At 58.8% G+C, this 23,971-nt stretch overlaps 1 long non-coding RNA gene across 1 annotated transcript; it reads left to right on the top strand.

Annotated features, from left to right (window-relative positions):
- The first annotated feature begins 4,587 nt into the window (after positions 1–4,587).
- On the top strand, positions 4,588–13,714 carry LOC116581963. The gene is made up of 3 exons (XR_004282316.1): positions 4,588–4,790; positions 5,528–5,622; positions 13,259–13,714. It is a non-coding gene; the product is annotated as an uncharacterized LOC116581963 (long non-coding RNA).
- Positions 13,715–23,971: the final 10,257 nt, after the last annotated feature.

Here is a 23,971-nt window from a genome sequence, read left to right as displayed (position 1 = left end):
CTTCTTCCACACATTTATTCTTGGTCTTGGGAACAACCTGAGCCCCAAGCGACCCTTGGCAGCTTTCAAGCTGGACTTGGGCCTTGCTGATGGGGTGTCTGCATCCCTGGGGGCCCCTCTAAGAGGACACACAGACGCCGTGGCTGCGTGTCTGCTGCGGTTTGAACTCTTACGCGTGCATTTTGCCGCAGACACTCAAGAAGCGCAGCCGTCTGCTGCATCTGCGCCGTTTCTGGTGGCTTTGGTCATGCTGGCTCGTCGGGCGGGCTCTTGGGTAACTTCCTGTGAACAATTCTCAAACGGGATGTGTTTGAGGTCCTTGGCTGTATTGTCTAAAGCTGAGGTCCGTTGGGACCACAGCCCGCGGGAGCACCTGCAGGGCCGAAATGGCAGCAGATGGGCTGCTTGTGTTTTATTTTAGGTGCTTCCCCAGCTTATGAAATGCTGTAGTCGGGCGTTCCAAAAATCCCACCTTCTCACTTACGCCGTTCCTGGGCTGCGGTATTCCTGACAAGACAGGAAGCAAGACGCGCTCGCTCCGGCGGCACCGCCTGTCTGCCCCGGCGCCGGGACCTGCCGGCACGCACGCTCCAGCGGCACCGCCTGTCTGCCCCGGCGCCGGGACCTGCCGGCACGCTCGCTCCGGCGGCACCGCCTGTCTGCCCCGGCGCCGGGACCTGCCGGCACGCTCGCTCCAGCGGCACCGCCTGTCTGCCCCGGCGCCTGGACCTGCCGGCACGCACGGCCACGCTCCAGCGGCACCGCCTGTCTGCCCCGGCGCCGGGACCTGCCGGCACGCACGCTCCAGCGGCACCGCCTCTCTGCCCCGGCGCCTGGACCTGCCGGCACGCACGGCCACGCTCCAGCGGCACCGCCTGTCTGCCGCGGCGCCGGGACCTGCCGGCACGCACGGCCACGCTCCAGCGGCACCGCCTGTCTGCCCCGGCGCCGGGACCTGCCGGCACGCACGCTCCAGCGGCACCGCCTGTCTGCCCCGGCGCCGGGACCTGCCGGCACGCACGCTCCAGCGGCACCGCCTGTCTGCCCCGGCGCCGGGACCTGCCGGCACGCACGGCCAGGCCCCGGGCACCGCCTCTCTGCCCCGGCGCCTGGACCTGCCGGCACGCACGGCCAGGCCCCGGGCACCGCCTCTCTGCCCCGGCGCCTGGACCTGCCGGCACGCACGGCCAGGCTCCGGGCACCGCCTCTCTGCCCCGGCGCCGGGACCTGCCGGCACGCACGGCCAGGCTCCGGGCACCGCCTCTCTGCCCCGGCGCCTGGACCTGCCGGCACGCACGGCCAGGCTCCGGGCACCGCCTCTCTGCCCCGGCGCCTGGACCTGCCGGCACGCACGGCCAGGCCCCCGCGCTCCGGTGCCGGGCGTGCTGCTGTGACGGGCACCGGGACTCTGCTTTCGGGGAGCCGCAATGCAGGCTGGACGCCTCTCCTGGGAGGATTCCGCCCTCCACGGCTCTAACAAGCGTGAACAGACTGCAGGCAGGGGTCGAGTAAAGACGCACCAGCCCTGTTCCCCGCAGGTCAGGCCCGCGGACGCTGTATGCACAGGGAATGAGCTAACGCTTCGGTTTCTCGCGCCTGGGCGCAATTGCTGTGAAGCCTTGTCCGTGTCCGCTTATGCCACGATGAAATAAATCATTGGAAATGCTACTGCTCCTGAGTCTGTGCCGTGGTTGCTTCTCTGCCCCCCCCTCCGCACCCCGACAAGCAGAGCGGAGCCCCAGGTGAGCTGCCCTCCCTCGGGAAACCAGAAGCGTCCTCACCTGGGCCGCGGAGGTGCCCGCCTTGTCTGCCAGGCCCGTGCCGGCGGCTCCCCTCGGTGGATGAGGGTATGATGACCCCCGAGCCTCTTTCCAGCCCCCACGTTTACGCTCGATGGTCTCTTCACACTTACGAGGTGCCTGTCCACGCCTCCACCGCTCACCTGTCCCTTCCCCCTGCCCGCGGTGCCACGCGTTGGTTTCCACCTCGGCCACACCTCTGGGTCTCCATGGTCACTTACTCCTACAAAGGGAAGCCTGTAGACCCAAACATCCCTTACAGTTCGCACTCCCCAGGATCACGGGCCCGTGCCATTGTTAATTTGTAGGGGTTCGTTAAGAAATTATTTCTTTTCCTCTTAAAAATATTGTTTCATGGGGCGGGGGGCTGGGGGATGTAACTTGGGCTAGGGGGACGCAGGAGCTCCCCGACCCGAGCTTGCCGTCTCTCGCTTCCTAATGGCTTTTCCCCTGCCAATCCAGAATTCAATCTGAACTTCCGCACAGCTGCAGTCCCCCCCCCCCCTCGAGTTCTGGGGTTCTGATAATGGCCTGGGATGAGTTTCTTGGCCTTTCACACCTTTTCAGTTAGATGTAATGCCACAAAACACAGGGGCTTTGCAGACAGAGGTGATGCACTTTATAACAAGTTGGGGCCCACGGAGGGTGTGGGAAAGGCTCACCTCGCTGGTCTGAGATTCTCGTCCTGTGAGAAAGGAGGATTTCCTTAAAACCACTTCCGGCAGATGAATTGACATCTGTGTTTGCCGAGGGGAGTTATTGGGCTCAATTCTTCAGAGAGCACAGCGGCCCCCGAGCGCCTTCCTTGGGGACCATTTTGCTGGTGGCTGGTGGCCCTGCCCTTTGGCGCTAACAGGACATTGACCTGGGCACTGCGCTGTCCCAGACTGACCTGCTGGTTCCCGCAGATGCCTCCGAACATTCCAGCAGCAGGAAGTAAGCAGCCGTGTCCCAAGGCGGTCCCGCTAGAAGCGCGTCACTGGAGCGTTTCGGGGAGGGATCCGGCACTGACCGCTGATCACCGACAGCGGGTCATTACACTCCATGAAGCTGTCCCCTGGTGCTGGCTGGGAAAGGTAGAAAAAGCACCAAGGCAGGACGTCGTCTGCGTTCATTCTGAGTGGCGGGTCTGTCCCATTACTGGAACCTGTGGGACGCCCGACTCCATGAACGGTCACATTTCCGTACCTGCATCAACAATGCCATCGGAGCGCTGACGGGTCAGCTGTGCGCACACCCTGCTGCAGGCACCCCCCGGGTCGGGGCTTCTCAGAGTCCGGGAGAGGCCCTTTGCGAACTCCTAAAAAATGCAAAATCCTAGGTCCCAACACGAGAGGCTCCATTAAAGCTGTCCCCGGGGAGCCAGGAGTTTGGGTTTTCACAAACACCACAGGTATCGCCGGAGCTCAGGGCCGCGTTGTGTGCGGGGGTCCCGCAGGGTGCGACGGTCCCCATACAGCCCAGGTCCCCGTGGCGCTGTGTTCGCTGCCGACACCTCTCCAGGGCTGCCTCTCGTCCCGCACCTGTCGCGGCGACGCTGCCTGTGCTGCTCCGGCTGGATCGTCCTGGAGAGGTTGTGTTTGTCACACACCGTGAGTGGGGTGCAGGAAGGCACTAAGAACCAGCTCCTTATGATAAGCCGCTTACATGCTAGTGAGGGAGCCCAGACACTCAGCAAGGCCTGCAGTGTCCAACCCCGTGACCTTGGGCTGGGGAATCAGAGGCAGTTTCTGCACCTGAGCCCAGCAGGGACGCTTGCCGGCAGGTCCGGTCTGTGCGGCTTCCGGCGGTGGAGGCAGCACGGCACGGGGTAGTCCCGTAACCCTCCGGCCGACGCGCACAGCCTCCCGCACCTCCTCTCCCCCCACCTCCGTCCCCGCTGGTCGGGGCGTCGTCGCCACTGATGAGCCCCCGTGGACACGTCCTCATCCCCCCATCCTCAGTGCACGTCAGGGTCACTGTTGGTGTCGCACACTCAGGGGTTTGCACGAATGTGTGGGGACTCCTACCTGCCATGACAGGGTCACACGGAGTAGTGTCACCGCCTAAACCCTCTGTGCTCCCCTGCCCTCCCCACCCCAGCCCCCGCCCTCCCCCTCCAGCCCCCCCACCCCCAAGTCTCCCTCTCCGTCGTCATCCCCTGGAAGCCACTCATCTGTTTACTGTGTCTGTAGTTCTGCCTTGTCCAGCAGGTCACAGAGTTGGAATCACAGAGCAAGTAGCCCTCAGACTGGCTTCCTCCACTGGGTGAAGCACATTGGAGGTTTCCCCGTGTCTTCATGGTTGGGTGGCTCATTTCTTTTTAGGGTTAACCACTATTCCAGGGTCTGAACACACCACAGTTGACTCAACCACCCGCTGAAGGACACCTTGTTTGGGTCCAGGCTTTGGCAACTATGGATAAAGTGCGCAGGTTTTTGTGTGGACATGAGTTTTCAGTTCATGTATTATTTTAGATCAACTTTATCAGGATACAATTTACACACAACCACATAGCCTCATTGTCAGTGTACAGGTCCATGACTTCTGACAAAATACCTACGAACCCAGATACAGGTACCCTGAGTTCCTGTACAAAATACGGAGCAAGTGCTTCCCTGCGGACCTCACCCGACTCCTTTGCTGCCTGACCCCACATCCTGGCCCTGGGCGGTCACCATCCTGCCTCTGTCACTAGAGATCAATTTCGTAAACATGGAAACACACGGCATTTGCTTTTTTCTGTTCTTCTGGTTTTTCATGCGGCGCAGTGGTTTTGAGATCCATCTGTGTGTGTATCAGTCATCTGCCTCTTCCTGCCTTCCTCTCTCTCTCTCTCTCTCTCTCTCTTTCTTTCTTTGTTAAACTGTTTTTAAAGCTTGTTCCTCAAAGCAGATGCAGTATTTAAAGCCGGGGCCGGCAGGGACTGCTGTGTGATCAGCGCGAGCGCGGGGTTAATGAGAGCGGCGAGCGGCGGCGGCCCACTTCCCCAGCCAGATTTCTTGCCAACTGGTAAGTGACAACGTTGATGTTTGTGTCTTCCTTCCGAGAATCCCCCAAATCCGGCCGTCGGGGTGACAGGGTCTAGTCCCGGGCTGGCGTCGGGGGCTGACCGGGTCCTCCCGAGCTGGAGAGCGTGCGGTCCGACGGGCCTGTCCGCTGCTCGCTTGGCTCTCACCGCCGGCTTCTGGCCCTTCCCTTCCGTTGGCTTCGGTGGGACTCGCGCGATTTTCTCATGTTGTGGGCAGCCTTAAAGGCAGGCGACATCATTCTGGGATAAAAGGGGGCACGAGCCAGTTGGCAAATGAACTCGGGAGCTGCGGCTGAGGTGACCTCCGCCCCCCGCCACGTTTCATCCGGGCTGTCCCTGCGGAGCAAACCACCGAGACCCGGAGGCCCTGCGGAGCGCCAAGCCCCGTCACTCGGCTGTGGGAACAAACAGCTTCCGCGGGCTGAGCGGCCACGGCAGATGCCACACTGTGCAGCTCACGCACAGGGTCGCGTTCACGCCTCACGGACGTGTCATAGGGTCAGCCGGTCCCCAAGGGGACACTCACATGGCAAGGCCCCTTCAGGGCCACCTGACTTCTGAGATTAAGAAAGTGGCCCTTTCCCGGGGGAGCCCCCGCAGCCCACCTGCCCAGGACAGCCCGCCCACCTGCACACGCCTGGACCCGCCCCGCCCTCCAGGCGTGAGAGAGCCCAAGCTCGGACGCAGGCCCCGAGCCGAGTGGCCTTTGTTCCAACAGACCCGGGCGGACTCTCCACCCGAGGGCCTCGAGACCGTGACCACGTGGTGACCAGCTGTTGGATTCAGCAAGATGGGGCACTTCGTGAGGGCCAGGTTTGTTCTGGGTGTAGGGACGCCGCCCTGAACCCCACCAGCAGCCCACAGCGCCCCTTGACCGGCGTCTGGTAGACAGAGAGGGAACCCCTGTGTCCCCTAGGGGGGTGGTCTCCTTCCCAGGAAGTGGCCCGGCGGCCACGGACCTGCTGCTCCTACCCCCAAGGGCGCGTGCGTCTGGGCATCAGTAATGCCGATTCTCTACACTCAGCAACGCCCGGAGAGCGGGTGAACTAGAAGCTTCCGCTTCATGTGGTTATTACTCAGGGGCTGAGTAAGCGTGTCTGAGGGCAGTCAGCATGACGGCCGCGCCACGGTCCTCGAGCCTGGGACACACTCGTCACCCCCACTGCCCCCTCTCCGGGCAGGCTGTGTGCACACCCCAGGGGCACCTCCCGACCCTGTGATGCACGGCCGGGCTCCACAGAGGTGGCCTGGCTTGGTGTTCAGGCCTCTGGCGGCCTTCGTGCGGGTTTGCAGCGCCCTGCCCGCCCCCCGACCAGCTCCCCTGCTGTCTTAGAGCCTCCGTGGTGCTGCATGGGAAGGCGGGCCGGCAAGGACTTCAGACATCCCCAGAGAGGGTCCACCTTGCCCTCTGCTGTCGTCACACTGAGCGCCTGTCTGAGGGACGCCCTTCCAGGGAGGGCCACTCACCGTCCCCTCAGAGTCCCCGGTAGCATGCCCACACCCTTGCCTGGAGCGCAGGCCCTGGCCCAGGGGCTCCACGTCCAGCCCCCACCAGCCTTCTGTGCCTCCCTCCTGCCTTTCCTCCTCTTTTCCAGGCATTCCGGCTGCCTCGCTGCCCCCACACAGCACTGACCTGGGATCCCCTCTGTCTGGGCCGCTGCCCCTGGGCTCCCCGAGGCTCCATCCCTCCCTCGGGAGGCCTCTGACAGCGGCCCACTCCCTCCCCTGCATCGGCTGCGTCTCCTCACGGGAAGGCTTTGGTTTCGTCGATGGATCTTATCCGCGTGCAGCTAGAGCTCACTGTGCGTTTATCCCCTCCCGCCAGTCAGCGTGGGCTTGTCTGCTGGGCTGTCCTCCCCGAGCCAGCCCGGCTTCCCTTGCCCTGGGCCCGGCTTCTCCGTCGGCACCTGCAGCGGGCCGGCGCTCAGCCGTGTGTGTATGTGTGTTGGGGGGGTGCTGGGAGACCCCCGGGCCCGGGTGAGAGCCCTGCAGGGAGCGCGGTGTGAGCCCCACTGCCCGCACGAGAGCGCGGAGGCTGGTCTCGGAGGACCCGTGCGCGGCCCCGGGGAGCGCTCTGCACCATCAGACGCGTCCCGACACGTGCGCGTTCTAGCCCTTGTGTACCTCCCAATCAGTGTTCCTTTCAGGGCAATTGTTATTTATTTTCAGTCATTTTATTTTATTTTTCATCCCGGCGCGTGCCTTCATCCTCACCCGTTTCCACTGTGCCCCCGCCCCTCCCTCTGGGGACCAGCAGGGTGCTCTCCGCGGTTAAGGGTCTGTTTCTCCGTTTGTCTCTCTCTCTGTTCTCCTTTGCATGTTTGTTTGGCTTGTGACATTCCACACGCGGGTGAGATCATCAGGGCGATCTGTAGGAAGCGTTCGCGCCCTTAGAGCACTCGACTTTAGCCAGCAGGCTCCCCGTCGGTTTGTAGGACAACCCGCCCCACACCCAGCTGCGTCGGACGCGTGCGCCCCGTCTTCGTGCGGGGCTTGCTCTCCCCTCAGCCTGTTTGTCCACGTCTGTGCTCAGCGGCCGCGCTCGCCGAGGGGCACGGGGTGACCGCACCCCAGGGCTCGGAATTCCTGCTCCGTCCCGCTGGAGCCGCTCGGCCCGGCGGAGCCCCCGCACTCCACCCATGCGTCCCTGGGTGTGTCCCGGGGCGCGCAGACACACAGACGTGTTCGGTGTGTGTTTAATCGATCCCCGTCTTTTCTCACCGTCTCTACACGTTTAAGAAAGAGCCGCCCCTGGTGCTTTGTGTGGCTCCCGCGGCCGCTGCCTGCGACACACAATGCCCATCGCAGCGGCCGCTCCTTCGCCGTCCTGTTGAGGGACTCGCCTCCCCGTAGCCGTGGGGAAGGAGCAGCCCCCGCCCCGCAGCCGGGATGGTGCCCTGCCCGGCTCTGAGGCCAGACGCACCCGGGAGCCCGCAGATTCTGTGAGTGAGGACGGGCCCTGCACCGGGCAGCAGTGAGGTCTGATCCAGGGTCTGTGGTGTGCTCGGGCCACGGCTGTGCCGGCCCGTGTGGACAGCAGGTCGGAGCAGGACACTCGTGGCTGCCATGGGCAGCTTCTCCGGCGTCCAGCCCGGAGCCGGTCCTCCCGGGAGTGCTCCCGCCTCCTCATCCCTGCCCGAGCCCCGGACCGAGGAGGGAAGACCTCGGTTCTCCTCCGGTCAAGAGCTGCCTCAGGGGTTGTTGCTGTTTAGAAAACGTTTTTACTCCTCAAAATGCCAGGTGGTTTTTCTGATTCGAGGGGTAACCGTCTGACTTACAGCCTGAGGGCGTCCCCCGTGTGGCTCTAGAGTCAGTGTTCCCGTGCGTCCGTCTGTCCGACCGTGTTGGAGAGGAAGTGTGCAGTGTGCTGAGCGGTGCCCAGCCCCCACTACCCCCCACGGGACCGGGGCCCCTGCGGGGCCAGAATGAGCACACAGGCCTGGTTTCCATAGTTCCCGTCTGGGCGGCAGAGCCCTGCCAGCTCCTTGGACGCCGCCGTGGGGACAGCGAGCAGGCAGGCAGCGCCGAGAGGTGGCCGGGCGCCTACCGCACCGCCTCTGCGTGTTCCGGGGGGATGGGCGCGGCCTGGGCAGCGGCCGCTTGTCCGCCGTGTGTGCTGTGTCTGCCGTGTGTGCTCCCGGCCGTTCGGCCCTCGCTTCCTTTTCCTGGAAGGATTTCATACGTGATGTCACTGAGTTCCCAGGCAGTGTTCTGAGCACAAGCTGCTTTCTCCACCCCCCGTCTTGCCTGTCACAGATTCCCTCTGTACGTCCTGGGAACAGGGACACAGAAGGCCAAGTGTCCATTGTCTGTGTGTGTGTGTGGAAGTCCGCGGACAAAGGCCCTTTCTCCTCGCGGGCCCTGCTCTGGCTCTCCCGCTGTTCCCTCCTCCTGGCGGGCCGCTGTCCAGGAACAGACGGGAAGACTCGTGGCCTCGGCGGCTCAAGGAGGCCGCTGGACTGGAGAAAAAGAACATTTATTGTTAATTCCCCACCATTTATGTTGACAGAGCGTTTTCTTTGATGTTGCTCGCTGTGTTTTTTCCAAAGAGCTGCAGGTACGAGTGATGTGTCACTAGAGACACGGCGGGCTTTGATTCCCGGCCCTGCAGGGCGGCTGCCCCCGCCCCGTCTGTCTCCGTCTGCCTCTGTCTTGGTCTCTGGCCGTCTCTCGCCGTCTAGGTGCTGATCGTTTATCTGGCACAGTTCAAGGGCCCCCATGCTTGGTTTTCCTGCACCCGAGATGCAGGTTCTCGGAAGGGAGGGACGGTGCAGCGGCGTCACGGCTGTCGCTCCGGCAGACGTGGGGTGTGTGTCCTGGGAGAGCTGAGAAGATGCAGAGCCACAGCTGGGGGTGGGGGGCACAGATGTGAGACCCCCCCCCTCGGGGCAGTGAGCGGGGGCAGGATGGACAGGACAGGGCCTGGGAGTCAGGGGAGGCCGCCCTGATGCCCCTTAGACTGTGAGCCGGACTGGGAGGGAATCACAGTTACAAACCGGAATGGAAGAATGGAAACCGCCCGAGCTTAGCCCAGGACGTGAGGGAGATGACTGTCACGTGTGCACACACACTTGCACACACACACTCGCACACACACACTCGCACACACACTCGCACACGCACAGAGCGGACAGTGCACACATACGTGCATACACGCACGCACGGTGGACGACGGTCACGTGTGCACACACACTCGCACACACACGTGCACAGTGGACGGTGGCACACTCGCACACACACGTGCACAGTGGACGGTGGCACACGTGCACACGCACAGAGTGGACAGTGCACACATACGTGCATACACGCACGCACGGTGGACGACAGTCACGTGTGCACATGCGTGTGCACACACTCACACTCGCAGTGTGCACCCTGGCCTGCAGGCAGTGTGTATTCCTTACCACAGGTGTGCAAACTGTTGAGGAGCAGCTGCTGCCACAGCAGAGACCCCGCCCGGGCCGGGTGATGGGGGTCCGACCCCTGCGCTGCCTGCCGTCGGCGTCTGTCTGTCTTCCCTCCTCTCCGGACCCGGAGATGCGCTCCGGCACGCCTCCCAGTGTGCCGGCGAGGATGCAGGCTGCTATAGGCTACCCGGAGCCACAGAACCAGCAGGAAGCCTCTATTTCTAGAAAGCGGTTTCTGAGGAGGTGCTGGCGGCCATGTCATGGGGCTGGGACGCCGAGGGATCCTGTCCTGCAGGCTGGAGGCCCGAGGCTGGGCGTGCGGGTCGAAGGCCCCAGAAGCAGGCGTCTGTTGGCAGAGGATGCGTGATGCAGTCGAGCAGAAGGGCCCCGAGGACGGCGTGCGTCCCACCCGCGCTGGCGACGGTCCTCACTCATCTCTGACTCAGTGCTGGGCCCTTCGGGAAATGCCCTCAGCCCTTCCGCGATCGTGTTTCATCTGGGCGTCCTGCAGCCCAGTCACCTTGACACGCAAACCCACGGAGGCAGACAGAGGACGGGGCGGCAGCGGCTGCAGAGCAGCCCAGGGACCCAGGCCAGCGGAGCTCGGCCACACAGCCCGCCCCGTCCCACGCCGCCGAGGCTTCGTCAGGGCTGCTGTCCTGCTTCTTGCTTCCGAGTGTCGCGGGCCGTGTCTGTGCACACGCGCGCATCCGGGCCCCGCCCTGACTTGAAGCCGTCGTGAGAGAGGTTTTGTCTTCTCCTGTTTCCGTCATGCTTCAGGTGACCCTGAGGCCATCAGTGCCAGCTTTGGGGTCTGGATTCTCACGGCAGGACGGGCAGGCAGGATGCCGTGCTCAGCAGGGCCCTGTGACCCCAGGGTCTCCCCAGAATGGCGAGGACCGCGTGGCCCACGGCGGGCTGTCCTCCTGCACTACCACCATCTGCTGGACAACACGGAACATTACACTCTGGGGACAGACGGTGACACTGGGGACATGGAGTTAGGTAAACAGCAAAATATTTGAAATGACGTTACAGCCACTGTAGAGTAAACCAGCACATGTCATGTATTTCCAAATTCTTTTCCATACATGTCACGTTATTTTAAATAGCGTCGTGCGACAAGTGCTTGTCAACGAAGGCACGGAAATGTGTGCTTCTTTTCAAAGGTGATGCATGTCCCGGACGGGTGACCCAAGTCCTGGGGCGACACGTGTTTGTGATAATGACCTAACACGCGAGGGCCCCTGTGTGTGCCTGTGAGGAGGGGTTGGAAGTCATTCTCGTGGGTGACGTAAGTGGATTCCTTTTGGAAGAGCCCAGCTGTCAGCCTCCGGTTATTAGAAACAGGCCAGAAAACTTCCACCCGGTGCGGGCGATGTAACAACCCGCCAGAGGGGACGCTTGCACAGAACGTCACTTCCCGCAGCCAGTGTCACCGAGTGTCCAGGACGACAGGACTGCGTCTCGCTCACACCCTGCCCTGGAGGCTCCTGGGCACCTTCCCTGTCTGTCCCCAGCACAGCCGGGGTCACCAACCGTGGCAGCTGGTTCGTGTGGACAATCGTGGGTTGGGTCTCGCTGTGGCCCCTCGGAGGGCATTTCGAGGCCAGCCTAGATCCGGGTCCCCTGTCCTGCAGTCCTCACGCCGCAGGCTTTTCCCTCACGGCCATCGCAGCTCCGACGCTGACCCTCCCGCCGTGTGGTTGACACTGAACCGGGAGGGCCCTTACCCAGCAGGGCGTGTGCCCGAGCCCTCCCGGGAGAGGCACGGCGGGAGCCTGGGTGGGGGGCGGTTGTCAGAGCGCGAGGCTCTCGGGGCAGCTGGCCCGGCCCCTCGCTCTCCTGGAGGCTGAGCCAGGCTGAGGTGGGGCGGCGAGCTGTGGGGCTTGGCCCCGGGACGCCGGCTCCCAGTCTGGGCACGGACCCAGGCTCCGGCCAACTCTTGGGTTAGTTTTTTCCTACGGGCGTCCCGGGCGGCCTTTAGCAGGAAGACCCGCGGGTTTTGACGCCATTGCCTCGACGTGAGCGTGGAGATAAAACGGACGTCCTGTTTGGGGCGGCACCGGCGGCACGGCTTGACTGTTTCAACCATATTTTGCTGCTGGAAGAATCGAGGGAAGAAGCCAGCTTTTCCATTTGCCGCAGGAATCACCGAGCGGGGACACGGCCCCTGGACCGCGGCGCGCACACGGTGCTAGTGCTGTGTGAAGGAGGCAGGCTAGTGGCGTGGTCTGCGGGCTTGCCTGAGCTAGTTGTGCGGCTAAAGCAAGCTAAGGTTTTCCCTGAGCGTGTGTGTGTGTGTGTGTGTGTGTGTCCATATATTTGCATAAATTTGCATACATTTGTGTGTATTTGCATGCGGAGTATCCGTGTCGGGGAGTTGGACACGAGACCGTTTGCTACACGAATCTAAGGAACAGTGAGTCGAATCGAGGTTCTGGAGAGAAGAGTTAATACTTGGGATCTCCTGCACACGCGTGTGTGACGCGTCATGGAAATGGGGGGTCGCTGGTGATTTCAGTAAAGCCTGGTGGCGGCCCCAGAAACGGACGCTGACGTGTCATGGGAATGGAGTGGTCCTCCGTGAATTTACAGAGTGTGCGCGTGCACGTGTGTGCGCATGCATCTGTGTGCATGCGTGTGCGCGCGTGTATGCGTGTGCGTGTGTGCGTGTGCATGCGTGCACAGAGCACTCTCAGGTCACATTCTGAGCGTCCTACGAATCCTGATCTCTAAGCACTTGCACTTGAAGTTGTCGGGAACACGTTCACACGCACCGGCAGTACTGCCCCGCCGTCCGAGCTCCATGTGCCGAGAAGCTCCCTTGCTGGGTGGAGCGCGGCCGCTGGCGTGGGGCACGGTGGCCGGAGCCTCTCAGGAGCACCCGGTGACCGTGTCCGCAGACGGAAGGACGGCACGTCCCCCCTCGGCTCCTGGGCTGGAATCCGTGAGTCAGCCCCTCCCACACACTCCCACAGAGAGCGCAGAGTCTGTGCCTGAGAAAACAGGCGCTTTTAGTTGAGAAACAAACAGTTCTTTTAATTGAACATGTTTTTGCATCAACGACAGAGAAGAAAAGAAATACCCCCCCCCCCAGCCAAATACCAGGTAATTTAGATAATCGAAACCAGCAGTCAGCAAACTCTTTCTGGAAAGGGCCACATAGTCAATATTTTAGGTTTCGGGAGACCATGGGTTTTTCTTTGTTTATGTTCGGTTTTGTTTTTATGACCCTTTAAAACTGTAAATGCCGTTTTGACTGAGGGCTGTATGCAAAAAAACCATGTTTGGATTTGGCCCCAAGTAAAACCCGTCAGTCTGTGCACATCTCCTCTTTCCCCAAAATAACTAAGTCCTGCAGATGAGGGATTCCAGCGCGTGGGCCGTAGCCCGTGATCGGTACCTCCTTAGGACATCACAGAAGTCTTAAAAAGTTCACCCCAAATAAAACCAATTTTCCATGAATTTTATGAAGCGACATTTCTATAAAATTGGGGTCATTCGTGAATTTCTTTGCTTATTTTTTTTTTCTCTTGCAGGTTGCCCCCCTGGAGTCACTTTCCTGTCCGAATCACACCCATTAGTGCTTTCTGCTGGTGGCAGAGTCTCCGGGTTTCTGCTTGTTGAAAAACCAACAACATTGCCTTCGATCTGGGGAGAGATGCTGTCTGGGTATCAGAGACGGTCCCAGTGGGGCGGAAACCTCTGTGTCACTGCTCTGGGGTGGCCAGGGGACTGTGCTGCCCCCTGCCCAGACTCCTTTCTGCCTTCTTAGCGAGGTTTTCTCTCTTTCTTTGCTTTCCAGATTTCTTTTTCTTTGTGCGATCATTTAGGTGTGCATTTCTCTGTGCATCTTCTGCTTGGAATTTGCTAGGATTCTGGAATCTGTGGATTTGGTATTTTTCATCGATTCTGGAAATATTTCATTGTCCTTTCACGTTTTGGCTCTGTGACACTCTCTAATAAAGCGTATTTCAGAATGTCTTACTCTCTGCCTTTTGTAGCTCTTTCGTCTTTCTCTATATTCTTAGTAATTTTTGTCTCTGGATCATGAATTCTGATTTATATTCTGGATCTTGTGTTGTGCCAAAATCGGCAGTTAAATCCCTGCATTTTGTGGTTGATTTTGGTTATTTCACTTTTGTTTCTAAAAGCTCTGTTTACTTACTTTAAAAATCCGATCTGTACCTATTTATGGCGTCCTGTTTCCTTAGGCACCGTCGGGAATGTCCTCTATTTATTTCAACGGGGCAGCACGTATTTGAGCTCTGGAAGGGCTTCATGGAGCTCTAACTCACACATCGTACGTTCACCTGTTCAGAGCATAGGGTTCCCTGATTTGCGGCACCGTGGCTGGGCCCCCATCACAGGGTCCCTTGTAGCACGTCCTCGTCATCCCCAAAAGCAGCCCCGTCCCCACCAGCACTCCCGGCCCACTGTCCCTCAGCCCCCCGGCCATGAGTCACCCTCAGCCTCTCCCGAGGACATCTCACTGAGTGGCACTGCCCAGCGTGTGGTCTTCCCGGCAGACGCCCCGCACTTCACGGTGCCTGCTGTCAGCTGGCGGGACAGTGGAGTTGCCGTGGGTGCCGCGTGCCGTGCTGCTGGGGTGTTCCTGCAGTGGTTTCGCGTGGACGCCTGCTTCTGTCTTTCTGGAATGCGTGCCTGGGAGCGGAGCCGGGGCACTGCTCTGGGCTTCCCGTGCACAGGACCTGCTGTTCCCCGACTTGCGGCTGTTGCTGGAACACCCACCAGCAGGGGTGCAGGAGGGCTCCAGGTTCTTCCTCCTGCCTTTGCTGTTACAGCCCTGCAGTGGGTCTGCGGGGCTTTCCTTGCCGTGCGATCCGGGTTTCCCTGACGGTGGCGCTGGACGCATGATGGCGTCGTGTTTCGTCTGGTGGGTGGTGACGGAGGTCTCTGTGAACCTGCTCTCGGGTCCTTTGTTCCTTATGCAGGGGCCGTTTCCACGGTCGTTCCTTCTCTTTGACGACAGCCTAGTATTGTGTCTGGAAGATCCCCTGGAGGGAAAACTCTTTCCTGCCCATTGGGTTCCGTTTCCAGGGTTCATGGACATTATTAGGGTTCATGGCGTCTGGTGGGTGGGCCTTTACTCCGGGGGCGCCCCGGCGCCAAGCTCGAGCCTTAGTCTTCCCTGGATGGTGCTGATGGTTCGCCCCCAGCTCTGCTCCCAGCCCGAGCTGCACCCCTCTGGTTGGCGGTGGGGAGGTCGCCCACCCGGCCCCCCACCTTCCTCAGCCGTGGGAGTTTAATTTCCGCCTCCGAAGTGAGCCCGTCAAATCCAAGCTGTTCAAGGAAACTGGTTCCATGTTCACCTTGTAGGACTTCTTATTCCTTTCTGTTCCAGGCTGGTATTGCTTATGGGGCTCCTCATCAGTTTTCAGTGTGTGTGTGTTGGGGGGGGTTCCAGAACCAGCAGGAGGTGAAACACAAGATCAAACGTAAAAACCAGGCCTGGAGAGAGAGTTGTAAGGAACTTCTCCCACAGTTGTAGGGGTTTGGCAAGTCCAAAATCTGTAGGGTGGGCGGCAGGCTGGAGCCCCAGAGAGAAGCTGCCGTTTGAATCTGCAGGTGCCACCGGCAGAATTCCTTCTGAGGGCGCCGGTCTTTGTTCTCTCAGTGCCTTCACCTGATGGGACGAGGCCCACCCACACGGGCAGGTTCATCTGCTTAACTCCAAGTCTAGGGATTTCAGTGTTAATCCTGTCCAGAAAATACCTTCACGGCAACGTCTACACTGCTGTTTGATCAAGCATCTGGGTACCATGGGACGGCCAAACTGACACATTACAGTTAACCGTCGCAGTGTATACACAGCATACATGTGCCTTCGTATATTCCCAAACGTATTTTCGGTGTAGGAGCTGTTACAAGTGACTAACCTGCCGTTACTCGGCTCGACGTCTTACACGGACGCGTCTCGGTTAGATACTGCGACTGTGACAAGATGGAGCCCAGTTGGGGTTAATATAATCTTTTCCCCAAAATTGCAAAAGATGGCTGGCAACACAATTACTTAAACGTGTTTCTAATCTTTCCCCTCTGTCTTATAAAGCGGATTTGGATTTCTTCTCCACGTTGCGGATATTGATCGATTTTCCCCTTAGCCGGACAAGGACGGTGCCGGTGGCTCGCGGCACCACCTAGTGGCTGCCGGTCACAGTCTCCCTTCGGCAAGGTTCCCAGGGCCGGGAAGGGTCGGAGCTTCCCAGGAGGCTGCCCAGCGCGGCTCCAGGTGTGACCTGGGGTCCCCCGGAGACCTCCGATAGCTATTCGGGAGGCGAGAGGTCAAAACCATTTTCATAATACTCGTGAGATCAGTGATCGTTTCAGTGATGCGGCCGGGGGTGGAACTGGATGGTTTGTACGATCCATGTGTGACGTTCCAGGCTCCGGAGGGGGAGGACCCGGCCACGTGTGGGAGAGAGCCCCCGCGCGCACCGTGGCCGGATGAGAGCGCTGCTGGCGTGGCTTCGGATTCTGAAATCGGGGTCGTGGCTCACCCTCGGGATGTCGCCGTGGGGCTGGGCGTGCGGGGGCCAGTCCACGGCTCCCCGCTGGCTTTCCTCCCCACGCAGCCAGAGCTTGGACCGCCACAGCCGCGTGCGGCCCACGCGCCCACCGTCTTTCCTTGAGCCGGGCGTCGCGGAGGTTTGCAAAAATGTGGAAGCTTGCCTCTCTAGCTGTTTTCTTGTTTCCAGAAAGGTCGTTATTTTTCACAGACATGTTGTTTGTGTTAACATCGAACAGGTCTTTCATTTTTGTTACTTTGTAACGAATCCATAAATACGTATTGTATAAATGTTCTGGCTTAAATTTCTAGTGTGGCAAGCACAGGTAGGTATGACCTACACGAATAAAAGCCGTTTGGGCATCAGTAATGTTTAAGGGTGCCGGGGCCCTGGGCGGATCTGACCCAAGAGCCTGAGGAGGTTTAGAGTGACGGAATGAGACTTGATAATCTCGGATAATTAAAAACAACATGTGATGTAGAATTCGGGAGCTGGGATGATTTGAGTCCAAGGATAATAAATACTGATTCATGGTTAATTTTGGATACTTTATACCATTTCATTTGTACATCCAAACAGTTCATGGCTGATCTTTCTATTTGTACTTTCCATAGTTTTAAAGCAGGTTCCGTTCCTGACTGGACCACATGTCTTACCTCTTTCCTTCCTTTTCAACAACCAAGTCAAAGAATACTTACTGGCTGTCTATTCTACGCCAGGCCCAGGGAGAGCGGTGAACTCTACAAAGAGAAGGAGACTAGTTTCTGCCTCTCCCGGGCTGGAATCGGAACAGCTTGTTTATGTACACATTCAGACATTGCCCAGTTTTCTAAAATCACTCCCAGATTTAACAGGTCATGTTGTAATTTATGAGTAACGCAGCGCCCTAGGGCCTTAGGCACTGGGATCTGCAGTTTTATGCCCAACGGGCCGCGTGGAGAATTTTATCTAAATAGCCCGTCCATTAGTAGGATGCTTTGTCGCTGGTGTAGCATGTGTGTTTCCCCCCGCAGAGTCTTCTGTAAGTGAGGAAGTTCTGTCCTCATAGGACAAATGCTTTTTAAGAAGAGTGACAGTCGGAGGCCCGAGTTTCGTGACGTGACCCGAGGGAAGCCGCCTGTAGTTTATAAGAGAAAACTATGTACAGAGCCCAAGGGGAAAAGAGGCTGAATGGCGTGAACTCAGCAAAAATACCGTGTTTTAGAGACAGAACAGCAGTGCCACCGAGAGAAAGCCTTCCCCTTCCGTGTCTCATGTCTGTGCCTCGTGGCTCCTGCGTCACTGTCCCTCAAAGTGCGCAGGGACAAGGCCTTCCTGTTCTTGGATGATTGTCGTGCGGGGGCGACAGCTGAGATGTGGGATCGAGTCTTGAGGAGGAAGAGAACCGGTCGGATGCAGATGGACAGGGTATGTGAGAAATTGATCATAGGAACTGGTCCCTAGTATTGTGGGGCCCGGGAAGCCCCTGGACCTGCCGTCCGTGAGCTGGATGGCCGGGCCAGCTGGTGCTGGAGCTCCATCCAAGGCTGGAGGTCTAGACCAGGGCAGCCAGTCCTGTGGTTCTGTTCAGGCCTCAGTGATGGCCTGATGGCCACCTGCCTTCCAGAAGGGGGGGTCTTTACTCAGTGTCCTGATTCACAGACACCCCAGAGGTTGGGTTTCACCAGCTCCCCCTGCTGCCTGGTCGGGCATCTGGAAGCTACCCTCCTCGGGTGACAGTAGGTACCTGCCTCTGACCCCCAGGGTATTTGTTAATAGGTCCCCGTTTGGATTCTAAGTTGTATGGGCCCCGCATTCCAGCAGAGCCACGGACAGTGGGAGGTGAGATAGATCTTAGTGACTCATTTGTTTGACTGCTCTGTTCTCCCTGACTTTAGTGGGTTAGGAATCTGCACTCCTGTGTCAGCCAATGTCACAGAGCTCATCGATGTCAGTCTTTGGGGTGCAAGCCTTGACCATCAGTCCTGTACCAACTATATGGCCATTTATTTGCTGTTCTTATCCGGTTCTTCTGGTCACTTTGCCGTGGATGAATGAGCAGCTTGGCAGGACAGCGGTGAACCCAGACAGACTTGCCGGGAGCAGGTGCACGTGCTGGGGACCCCTCGGCATGAGAGGCCTCTGACGGCAAGTTCCACTGCACCAAACGGAGCCGGAGAGTCGGGGAGCGGTGAGGACCCAGTGCCTGAGAGTGCGGGAGAGCCGGGCCTCGGTAGCTGGGCCGGCCTCGTGCGAAGCCAGGGCGCGTTACAGAGCTTCGCAGGATCAGTGCTGTCTTGACCTTCGTTTAACCCTGAGACGAAAATTCCTTCATCCCACATCTTCACGTGGGCTGCCAAAGCCGTGATCTTGTTGTGCTGGGACAACTGGGGACAGCTGTTAACGGCAGGTCTTAAAGGTTTCGTGGGCCAGCGGCGGAAGACGGAGGAAAACCAACACCAGCAGACTCTGGATCTCAAGTCAAGATCTCCCGCCCCTGGGGAGATGTTTCCATGCCTTGTACAAAGGCCCAGATCTTATCCCCCAAGCCCCTTGCCCCCCTACAGCACCTCTGAAGTGCGAGACTCAGGCAGACCCCACGGCTGGGACCAGAAATGCCAGGGAAGACACTGGATTCTAGTGGCTGTTCCTGACTCCTGTGGACTGAAGACTTCGGCCCTAGAGCCTCTGCTGTGAGCCTGTCAGCTGACCTGACCCGTCTGCAAACGACCCCATCACTCACCCTGGGGTTTTGGCCACCATCCTGTGCTGAACTGGACAATGGCCTTCACCTTGACCTTGACCTGGGAACTGCTTCTCCCTCAAGGCTAAAGAAAGAGGGGCTAGACACCAAGATCTCTAAATTCTAGCTCAAACTCCCTGCATAGCCACGTAAGGCTGGACAGTTCGTTGTTTTTTAAGTCTGTGTGGTCTTTGATCTCTGCAAGCGTGGGGCGAAGCCAGAGGACCGGGCAGGCGATTGCCACTTGTTCCGTCCAGTGCTGAGAGTCCGCGGGGGGCCGGCCGGCTTCCTATCAGCAGCAGCCCCCCCACCCCCGCCCGCTGGAGCCCAGGGGCACTTGGCTTGTCTCCTGCTCGCAAGGGCAGGGCCCGCCCTGCCAGCCTCATGGACTCGCGTGCCCTCGGTCTTTTCTTATTTTATTACAACCACCATTCTTTCAGGCACATGGCTGGGCTGCATGGTCCGTAATCTCGAAGCCATTAAGGGCTTTCAGAATAGAATCCTCTTGGCGCGGCCGGCCGCGGCTCTGGTGCCTGTTTCCTGGATCCTGTCCTGCGCCCGGCAGCTGGTGACCCTGTCCCGGTGCGGTAAGGCTCCCTTCCCTGGGCCTGAGCGTTCCGGATTGAAATCATAGCGTATGGGGGCTTAAACCAGGATCATGTCACCCAGACTCTCGCTTTACAGATGGGGAAGCCAAAGCCCGGGGCGGTCGGACAGATTCTGCCTGGGTCACGAAGCTTTGACAGCAGATTAGCGAACTTAGCGGCCAGGCCTGGAGCCTGTGCCCTTGATGCCCGCCCCAGGCGCTGTGGCCAGATCTCAGCGGCGCTAACCTCCTCGAGATTACTTAATGACCCCGTCGAGATAAACTTCCCACTAACGGAGGGCCGCGTCTGTAAATAGAAACCTGTAAATAGAATCTACAGGGTAAAAAAGGTGCTTCTTGCGTTCCTCCCCCGTGCAAGGCACTATTTCAGTCGGGCTCGGGGGTGGTTCTGAACCCACTTCTGTGTCTACACAAGCCTTTGGCCCCGGGTATGGTCAGTGTACAAAAACGGCAGGTGGGTGGTTTTGACCCGCGCAGATGGGCAGTTCTCATAGGTTTAAACTGAAGCATGGAGATCGCATGAAGGGCCACACTGTAATCTTAAAAATACCAATAGAGGGGACACACCGTGTTCTGTGGGCTTCAGGTCTGCGACGCAGTGACCCAGCAGTTCTGTGCGTTGCTCACGCTCCTCTGGAAGGCAGCGGAGACGCGGAAATGCACGGTTGCCCGCACAGCCCGAGGGACCTCAGTCTTAGCTTTCCCTCCGCACGCCCGGGTCTTCGTATCTCCCGGGGGTTTCCTCCCTGCTGGCACAACGTCTGTCCTGTCACTGGACCAGAAGAGCCTTGCGAGTCACAGAGGAGCTTGTCCCCACTCAGTCCGTGGGCTCTGCGTTTCCGTGGCTCTGGCCTGCGGCTCCCAACACCCCCCATCTCACTGAGGGTCACAGTGGAGGTCACGCCAGGCAGAACGCACATGTGATACAGCTCGGGCCTCCTGCCAGGCTTCCTAGGCTATGTTTTGATCTGCAAAATATGGAAAAACTTTGGGCTCCATTACAGAGACATGGAGTAACGCCCGAATACCAGACAATCCAGTTGCTTTGAAGTTTGGGAGGACTCTCTGTTTTGTCATTCTCGGTTTCTTGTTAACGCAGACGCGGGCACGTTAATGGCTCTGTCGGGCTTGTTCACCCGGGAAGCGGACGGTTCTTGAAATGTGTCTCTAGTCCCGTGGTGTGGCCATGGTGTGGGCCGTGAGACGGATGAGCAGGTGGTTGCCACCAGGAATGTGTGGTTACCGGCCGACACAGGGCTCTGGAGGAAAGAAACGTGGCTTTTGGGGTTGTGAACGGAGGGCCCTAGCGTAACTCGGGGGTCAGAAGAGGTGTCTGGGGAACTGGTGTTCGAGGGGGAGCTGAGGGTTCCCCAGGAGACAGGCAGATGTTGCGGGAGGTGACCCAGCAGAGACCCTGGGGCCAGGCGGGGTGCTGTGTGGGACCGGGGTGGCTCCGCAGGGCACAGTTAGGCACGACCAGGGTTGGAGAAGGTCTGGCCGCGATCCTGAGCCCGTGGGCAGAGGCGGTGGCAGACGAGGGTGGGGGTGGCCCGGTGCTCTGACACCGTGATGCTGCACGGGAAGGAGGTGGCAGGGGCAGGGGGACCAGCAGGGATGACGCTCAGGATGAGGGGGTGGAGGACGGTGTGCAGGGCTGACGGCTCGGCCCCCCAGGGGCAGGGGACACCGGTGGCGGGAAACATGGAGAGCCTGGGCCCGGCTTTGTCCTGCCGACTCTGAGGTGCTTGAGGACAGCCTCCCACGCGGGCTGGTTCTGACCGACGGCAGAGTCAATGTGGGCCTCGGGAGGGAGGAGCGGGCCCTTCTGGCTGGCGGCTCGCAGAGCGCGCCTGACCCTGTGTGACCTCGGGGGTTTCTGCACAAGAGGGAACAGAGTCCACACACTGGTGGGCATGTGGGCCGTGGTGGGGGAGGAGGGAATGTTGTCGAGTCGCTGAAGCTCTTAAGTTCTTACCATTGGTTGTATCTGTCAGTTTTAGAATTTTCCTTTTATCCTTTAAAAAGGTCAATTCCAGGAGAAAATCAAGATGACTTTGGGTATGACGATGACATTAGACTTCGCATCAAACATATGATCCGTGACGGGAATAATCGCTGGATTTCGTGACAACGGAAAACTGCTCCGGGAAGAACAGCTGAAGAGGTTGGGCAGAAGGTCACAGTTGGAGGCAAATATTTGCACAAGACACTTGTGTTACCTAAAATATATAACAAACTCTTAAAACTCAACAACAAAATGATCAAAACCTGATTAAGAAATGGGCAGAAGCCTCGGACACTTCCCCAAAGAGAACAGACGGCACGGGACGCCCCACGTCACGCGTCATTGAGGAAATGTTAGTGAGACACGCCGCACGCCTGTGAGAACGGCCCACGCCGGAGGGCCGGCCACGCCGCGTGCTGGCAAGGATACGGGTCGGCAGGAGACCCCGCTCGCGGCTGGCGGGTGCAGAGTGGAGCAGACACCTCGGAGGACAGTTTGGTGTTTTCTCGCAAAAGGAAACATGTTCTTCCCGTGGGACCAGCAGTGGTGCTGATGAGTTGAAAAGCCACGAAAATGGGTTTCATGAGTTGCAGATTTATGTTCACGGAAGAGGCTGCACACGGATGCTTACCACAGCCTCATTCACAATTGCCACAACTCGGAAGTCACCAAGACGTCCGCCAGTGGGTGCTGGGTGAGCTGTGGTCCCTCTGGAAATGGAACATCATTCAGCCCTAGAACGAGCCATCAGGCTTCGAGAAGACACGGCGGAACCTGCAATCCGTGTCATAAAGTCACAGACGTAAAGAACCTCCTGTGTGATTCCAGCTCGGACATCCTGGGAAAGGCAAAACTGCAGAGGTGGGACAAGATCATCCGGGGGCGGTTGGAGGTCAGGGAGGGAGGGACAAGCAGGGGGCACCGGGGGTTTCGGGCAGTGAGATTGTTCTGGGTGACACCACAACGAGGGGTACCTGTGATCACGCGTTTGCGCAAATGCACAGTGTTCGACACCAAGGGTGTCCCTGGTGTGGACAGCGGGCCCTGGGGGATGACAACGGGCTCATTGCTGGTGACAAGGGCACCGTCTCACGGGGGTGCTGGTGGTGGCGGAGGCTGTGTGTGGAGGGGCAGGGGCACATGGGAATGCTCTGTACTCTGAAGTTCTCTGTGAACCTAAAGCCAAATCTAAAAAATAAAGTATTTCAGAAGAATAAGGAGTAAATGACAAGAAGTGTCTATGATATTCTTTTAAAAAGTCCCATTCTCTGATGAGATTCCCCATCTTAGAATCTTTTCTTCTTGGACATGGTCACAGCAGACATTTTAAATTGTGTATGATAACTGCATTGACTTGGGGGTCTGTGAGCTTTTGGATTGTTATTTTATCCTCTTGGTGCCTGCACTGGGCCGAATGGCTGCACCCCCCACCCCCACCGCATTCAGGTCCCGTGGTCCCAAATAACGTGACTTCATTTGGAAATAAAGTCTTTGCAGATATGATTACGGATTGTGCTAAGGCCGTAGTAATCACAGGGGGTCCTAAACCCGGTGAGTGCCCTGAAGAGGGACAGAGAAGACAGACTGACAAGGTGCTGTGCAGACAGACGGAGCCTGGAGTACGGGGTCCGCAGCGCTGGAGAACAGGGGCCCTCAGAAGCTGGAGGAGACGCGGAAGGGCCCCTCCTAGAGCCTCAGAGGCTCGCAGTCCCCTGGCACCCTGATTTTTGACATCTGGCCTCCAGAACGGAGAGGGATTAAGTTTCTATTGTTTTAAGCCACCGAGATTGAGATAATTCACAGCGGCTGTGGGAACAAACGATCTTCTTGCCTAATGAATTGTGCTTGAATGACTGAAGTTGCCTAAGAAATACTGTGCGGTTCTGAGTGAGGCTGGTCTCATGGAGTCGCCGTTTGCTCTCTGCCCCGGCGGTGCTCGGTGGTGGAAGTCGGCGCTGGCCCCGGGCTCACATCCGTGCCCCTTTCCTTCATCCTGGCCTTGCAAATCCTGGATGCGTCCTCTGGCTCCAGCTCCAGCGGCCCCGTGACCTTGCTGAAAAGCTCCACTGTTCTCTCTGCTACTTAGAGCTGGTCTGTGTGTCTGGCCAAGAGTTGGACAACGTCCAAAGATGAAAAGCAGCAAGCAGGAAGACATAGTTCCCTCTAGGGCCTTTCCCTCACATCCTGGCTGCCTGATCTGTCTGTCTGTCCGTCCATCCATCCACCACCACCCATATACCTGTCTGTCTGTCCATCCACCACCACCAGCCATATACCCGTCTGTCTGTCCATCCATCCATCCACCACCACCACCCATATACCTGTCTGTCCATCCATCCACCACCACCACCCATATACCTGTCTGTCCATCCATCCATCCACCACCAC

This window comes from Mustela erminea, chromosome 21 (assembly GCF_009829155.1).
Source record: "Mustela erminea isolate mMusErm1 chromosome 21, mMusErm1.Pri, whole genome shotgun sequence".
Classification (NCBI taxonomy): Eukaryota; Metazoa; Chordata; class Mammalia; order Carnivora; family Mustelidae; genus Mustela; species Mustela erminea.
Note: the sequence above shows the minus strand (reverse complement) of the source record. Positions and strands in the feature narration are given on the sequence as shown.